The sequence below is a fragment of the Alligator mississippiensis genome, chromosome 4, assembly GCF_030867095.1.
Source record: "Alligator mississippiensis isolate rAllMis1 chromosome 4, rAllMis1, whole genome shotgun sequence".
In the NCBI taxonomy this organism is placed as follows: Eukaryota; Metazoa; Chordata; order Crocodylia; family Alligatoridae; genus Alligator; species Alligator mississippiensis.
Window position 1 is genome coordinate 166,325,815 of NC_081827.1, and position 6,760 is coordinate 166,332,574.

General features: G+C 52.3%; 1 non-coding gene across 1 annotated transcript; it reads right to left on the reverse strand.

Annotated features, from left to right (window-relative positions):
* Window positions 1–275: 275 nt before the first annotated feature.
* On the reverse strand, window positions 276–349 carry TRNAN-GUU (transfer RNA asparagine (anticodon GUU)). The gene has a single exon. It is a non-coding gene; the product is annotated as a tRNA-Asn (tRNA).
* Between the last annotated feature and the right edge of the window lie 6,411 nt (window positions 350–6,760).

The window sequence follows — 6,760 nt, forward strand, 5'->3', positions numbered from 1 at the left end:
GGAAAGGAGAAGGCAGTGCTGGGGAGAGCCATGGAGGGCTGGAGACGAGGCGGACTGGGCCCGGCGGTACAGGAGGGGGCAAGCCCACGTGCAGCAGATGGATGGCACCTCAAGGGCGACCCACTTCTCTTGCCCCGCAGAGGCCAGGCACTCCTGGGTAACAGCGGCCTGCCAGCGCGGCGCGCGGCTCTCCGCCGGGCTTCCCGCCGCAAGCTTTCTGTGCCAGACGGGGAAGAAAAAAAGGCAAAGCGAATTGGAGCCAAAAAGCTGAGCCCCGTCCCTGGGTGGGCTCGAACCACCAACCTTTCGGTTAACAGCCGAACGCGCTAACCGATTGCGCCACAGAGACCGGCGGGAAGACATTTCCCGCCGGCCTAGTCAAGCGAGAGCAGCTCTGGCTGCGGCCGCTGGGGACACGAGGCGGGGGAGGGACGGGCACCAGCAGTGCCAGCCAGAGGGGAGGCGAGGTGGCAGCCAGGAAAGGGCAGCCTGTGGGGCGGGAGCTGCCGGGGGGGAGCATGCGCAGAGCTGGAGGGAAGGTCTGGACAGACGCACTCACAGCCTTGCAGCGGTTTAGCATGGGAGGGGGCACTGCTGAGCAGTGATCACTGCGGGGGCAAGGGGGTGCTCCCCCTCCATGACCACGGGGAAGTCCCGGGGGGTGGCAGTGCCTGGAGCAGAGACTCCCCTTGCAGAGGAGCTTTCAATGGAGTCAAAAGTCTGGCTGGGTTGGGAGGGGGAGGGGGAAGAAGGGGGGGTATTTATCGATTACGCTGTTCTTGTGTCAAAGGATCCGGGGTTGGGAGGGGCTGCTGATTATCAAGGGCCAGCTCCCAAGGAGCTCAGCCGGGAGCTTGAAACAAGAAGGTGGGGGTCGCTCAGCGATCGGGGGAGCCTATCCTGCTGGATGCTGCCGGCGCGGTCCCCAGCCCTGCCCTGTTTCATGCTGTAAAATGCAAGGCAAATGAGAAGGTGGGCAACCGATCCAGCCCTTCCTGGGAGCAATGGAGCCATCGGACTCAAGCAGGGTGCTGAATAACTCGCCCAGAGGCGCAGGAAGCCCCGGGGTACTGGCGGCCCCCCCTGCCCAGCCAGCCGTTCTCCAGGCCCGGGGCGTGGGGCCATGCACGCAGGGATCACAGCACGGCTGGCTCCCCGAGAGGTGGAAATACACCCGGCTTCAAGGGGACTCAGCCCGGATAAAAGCCTTGGCTTCAGGTTGTCAAAGGAGCAGAAGAAGGGCCCCTCCTGGCTTGGTTGCGTTTGGTCTGGCTTCCTGTTCCAAGGAGGAGCTCCGCACACTGGGCACAGTTTGGGTCCTGAGTTCTGCTTGAAAATCTGGCCTTGATTTAGGTGTCTAAAAATAAAGGCCAAGCCCCATGGAAAATCTGAGCCCAACTCTGCTGAGAACACACGCATGCACCCCCCCACAGAGATGAGCTTTGAGCTCTGGTGGAAATCTGGCCCTCTGTCTCTTGCAGGCCTGAGCTCTTTAAGTAAAATGAAGGGCAAAAGCAGCACTTGCCCGTGGGAGGGTTGAACTGGCTCCTTGCAAAAAACCCAAAAACAAAACTCAACACCCGCCCAAAACCCCTTAAACCCCTTCCCCCAAACCAATCAAACAAGCAAAACCCAGCTCATTCTGAAATCAGCCCTATGTAGTAAGCTGCTCCTTCCAGTCTGCTGTGCAATCATTGTGTTTCTTGGGTGACAGCTAAATTGAAGCCCCAAGTTCATTCCTGTGACCCCCTGCAAACTGCAGACCTAGGTGGGAAAGGGAGAAGCAGTAAATACGTAAGAATACAATGATGGACTATGGTATTCATATGTGTAAAGCTACCCAGTATTAATACTATGTGCCGGCTGGCTAAGCCTCACAGAACCTTTTTTGGGAGGAAGGGTTATTGTAACCTGGGGGCTGAGGCATAGCAAATCTAAGTGTATGGGACCAAGATAATAGAGACAACATGGAAGTTGCTGTCATTCGGTTTCATACGTCCCACCTCGAGGGCAAAAGGGGAAAGCCAGCCCTGCTTGGAGGCTAGCTGCTTCTTCCACCGTTAAGTCAGATCAAATCATCTAGCTGCCAACTTTGCGAAGTGAGAGGTCCTCCTCACCCATGCGAACAGCGTGGAGATGAGCCAAGCCGTGCAACTGTTTTTTATTACTATATGGAGGCAACACTGCTTTGCAAAGGGAAGAACTGACCTGCTGCCTGGTTCTGGCCGAGTTCTCTGGGTGCTCGCTGGCTACAAAGGAGGAGCATGCACAGTCATAGAATCAGAGAAAATTCAGGTTGGAAGGGACCTCGGAAAATCATTTAGTCCACCCCCCTTGCTCAAAGCAGGACCCCTGATGCAGGCGAGGTGTGATTTTTTTTTTAACTCATTGATTCTGACCCAGTCTGTTGTGAATCTCTGCGATCACTCCCCCACTCAGCGCCTCTGCACCACCCAAGCCATGTCGCACTGAATTCGACAGAATTGTCTAAAGCCAGTAAACGTGCCCCTCACCCCGGCCATTAGTACTCTGCAAATAGACCGTACGATACAGTACGATCCGAAAGGAACAGATTTAGCACAATTCGAGGTAATTCACAAAAATGAATCCACAGCCCTTGCTGACATCCTGTTTCCAGGATCGGGCCCGGCACTAAATGGCTCATTCTTTTTCCACTGGCCTGACCTGCCAGCTAAGGGCTGCAGTGTGTTCACAACTCTACGGCTGGGCAGTTCGCCTCTGCACATGGCTTTTCCTTTCTCATCTTGCATAGAAATATGAGATTGCCTCGTAACTAAAAGGACAGGGTCACTGGCGAGAACTGGCCCCGGGGGGGAATACTTAGTTCCCCTCCAGTTTTGAGTTGTCTGAGACACCTTGTCCAAAGGCGTTTTGTTTTGTCTTTCGGGTGGTCCTCCTCCCCCACCAAAGTAGCTACAATTTCCAAGTCAAGTAATACACCTGGTGATGCATCTCATCATTGCAGATCAATCCACACTCACACATATATAATAAATGTGACAGGTATGCATAGACGTACGTCTATATGTGTATGTATAGACACATATATTTGTGTATGTGTATGTATGTAGACATATCTATCTATCTATCTATCTATCTATGCATGTGTGTATAGACATATATGTGTGTATAGACATATATGTATGTGTGTATAGATAGATATATTCATGTGTCCATAGACATGTATGTGTACATATGTGTATATAGACATATATGTATATGTGTATATGTATAGATATATGTATGTGTATAGACATATATGTGTATGTATAAACAATATATGCATGTGTGTACACACGTGTGTGTGTTTGTATAGACATATATGTATGTATGTGTGTCTATAGACATATATATGTATGTGGGTGTGTGAGTGTCAGAGTATGTGAGCATATATGTGTGGGCATAAATGTACATATATAGACGTACTTGCATATATATCTGTGTGTGTGTGTGTGGGGGGGTATATATGTATGTGTACGTACCTATATGAGCTTGTGTGTATAAATGCTTGCATATATATATACGCCTATGCATACTTGTCATGTATATTACGAGTAGCATATAGAGACAGACACTGCATATAGGCATTGTTGTTCAATCAGTGTGTACACACAGGCACACTGATCAACACAAACACGCGTGTGGGGAGGTGCATGCTCATCTGCCCACCAGCACATACCTGCAGTGGAAGAAATCACGCCAGCTCTCTACTCCCAGGCACGTCGTGCAGCGGCAGCGCGCACAGACAGGCGCGTGTTTGATAGAGGAGCTGTTGTCGGTGCCCTTATCCCTGATCTCTGCCTTATCGCTCTGATCATGAGTCATGACCGACCACCTCCGTGTTTTTGAGCTACAATTTATCAAGGCGGCGGGCTGGCAGCGCACAGGACAGGGCGTTTGGTTTCGTCTCCTGCGGATTCATTGCGTTTGTAACACCTCTTTTGCCAGCCAAGAAGCTGAAGAATTTGGGACGAAGGTGGGATTTAGATGAGATGGGAGCGCATTAGATTAGAGGAAGGGTGTCTAGGGCTGGATGGCCAGATGGGCAGTAGAAGTGCCCTGGGCTGGCTGGCTGGCAAGTCATTAACATCCCTGAGTGACGAAGCCCATCTCTTGTACGCTTCTACTTCACCCCGCTTGCTGTTTCCCTGCGGACGCTGCTGGTCTGCATCCCCGCCTGCCCTGCTCGCCTGGTCTCTTTTCTCCCCAGGCGCCAGCAGCAAAGTCCTGCAGCAGGGAGGAGTGCCCATGCTTCCCAGGCACCTCTGCCCACGCTCGTGGGAGGCTTCCGGCACCACTTTGTCAGCCTTGTAGCCCGGGATCTTGTGACCAACGTGCCACTCACTCCCTGCTCGCTAAAAGCAATGTCTGCCCCGTGCCCGAGTTCCTCCTGGATTCTCTCCGGGGGGGTTAAAGTGGATCCTGAATGCAAAAAGGGGGTGGCGCGAGGGATTTGCACACAGATCTTGCAAAACGCCATGCGCACAGGCAGGCACACTTTCGCTTTGCTCCTAGAGTCCTTTCTTCACGACGGCAACTTTCGGAAGGGTGAGTAGGTATTTGCAAGATCGGGGCTTTGAACAGTACGTAGAGAAGGCATGAGTGCAGGCACACACTATGTGTGTATATATATGTGTGTATATATTCATACATATGTCTGCAGATATGTGTGTAGATACGTATATGTGGGTGTGTGAGCTATGTGTGTGTGTGATCTATGTGTGTGTGTGTGTGTGTATGTATATATATATACATACACACACACACATATGGATATGTGTGTATATATACGGGGTTACTAGGAAAAATGGCCACAAATTGTTAGCGAGCAGGTTCAGACTGGATATCAGGAGACATTACTTTACAGTTAGGGCTGCCAGGCTCTGGAATGGGCTCCCAAGGGAGGTGGTACTCTCTCCTACCTTGGGGGTCTTCAAGAGGAGGCTGGACAGATATTTGGCTGGGGTGATATGACCCCAGCACCAGTCCCTGCCCGGGGCAGGGGGTCGTACCTGATGATCTGTTTAGGTCCCTTCAGACCCTAAGTACTATGACACTATGATATATCTGCATATATGTGTGTGTATACATATATATGTGTGTAGATACATATATGTCTGTATGTATATGTGTGTACATCTATATGTCTGTGTGTGTACATATGCGTGTGTGTGAGAGAGAAATACATAAACTAGGGGCGTTATTGGGAGGCACACACCCACCGGCATTGCTGTGGTTTCTCGGGATTATTACCCAGGCTCATGAGAGCCATTGCTGTAGCAGGAGGAGACGGCTCCCTTCTGGACCTGTTTTCCCTGCCTGTGCTGCTGCCTGGGTGGAAGGGTAACCTGGGGCCAGTCGCTGGCCCCTTCCCGGAGCTGTAGAGGGTCTCCTTGCCTTTCCCTTGTCCAGTATAAGTCAGAGAGTCTCCAGTGACTGCAACTTGATCCGGACCCGATCCTGGATCTGCATTAAGGGAAAACTCCCCCGGGCTCCTGGAGGAATTTTGCCCGGGTAAGGGCTGCAAGATGGAGCCAGTGATTAATCCCCGAGTTTGGATTGATCAAGTAGATTCTGTTTCCGTGTAAGAGTGTAAGGGATCGGAAAACTGCGACGGGGTACAAGAAAAAACAATTGTTTTTCAGTGAAATCGCAAGCACGCCACGCTGTTTATTTGTGGGAAGCAGGAGCGAGATGCCCTCCCACTCCCACGGGGCGACTTCAAGGGACCACGGGTGGTTCAGGGACAGGCTGATTTTAAAAGGAATTTAGCAGAGGAAGAATAGAAGCAAGAGGATGGAGGCGACACGGAAGGGGGGAGGCTGGGCTCCCCATGAGAGACCCGGACCTGGGCTTCACGTGCCACCATCTTCCCCCCGCAGCACCCTGAGTGAAACCCTGGCACGACGAAAGGTAGTGGAGTAGCCCCATGGTCTCTAGTGAGCCAGGATGGCAGGCGCTGGGTATGTCCAGACACTGCCACCGACTCTCCTCCCTCTCCCCCAGGAGTAAATCGGAACAGAACTGGGTGAGTCTAGCCGCTTTCCCTTGCATCGGCGTCAATCCGGAATCTCTCTGTAGTCCGAAACTGGCCACGGGGTCTTTTCGGCAGTAGGAGCACATCCTGGAGACGGTCCAGCAAAGAGGTCCAGGTGGAGACTTTTAATAATAAGAAATCGCGATTATTTATTCCGGAGGAGCCCGGAAGCCTTACCGGATTTTATACACACACACGCTCCCGGAGACACCTGAAGCAGATAAGCAGCTCACACGTGCAACGTAAACACACGCTTATACGCACTTCCCAAGCACAGCAGTGCATAACAAAAAAAACCACATGTACATAAACACGCACAAACATACACCATTGCATATATAAAACACACATTTACCCCACCCCCCGCTCCCAGGGCAGCCCATGTCCGGTGCAGAACCACCTGCAGAGGCTCAGTGTGAGCTGTCTTTCTTGCAATGTCCGGGCCCTTTATAGACCAGAGGCACAGCGTAATCCAGGCTGTTCAAGTGCTTTCCTTGCCTAGGCAAGCCTCGCTCATCCTGGGTTTATTGTGAGTTTGCTCCCTACAGAAACCAGGCTTAAAATACCCGCGTTGCCCGGTGCCTTTCCCCCAGCAGACAGCTGGAAGGGCTGGGGGAGCGGGGAGCGGGGGGGTGCACAGCCCAGCAGCAGCTCCCTCCAGAGCAACTCAGTGTTTCCACGAGGTGCCAGCGATGTGACGCC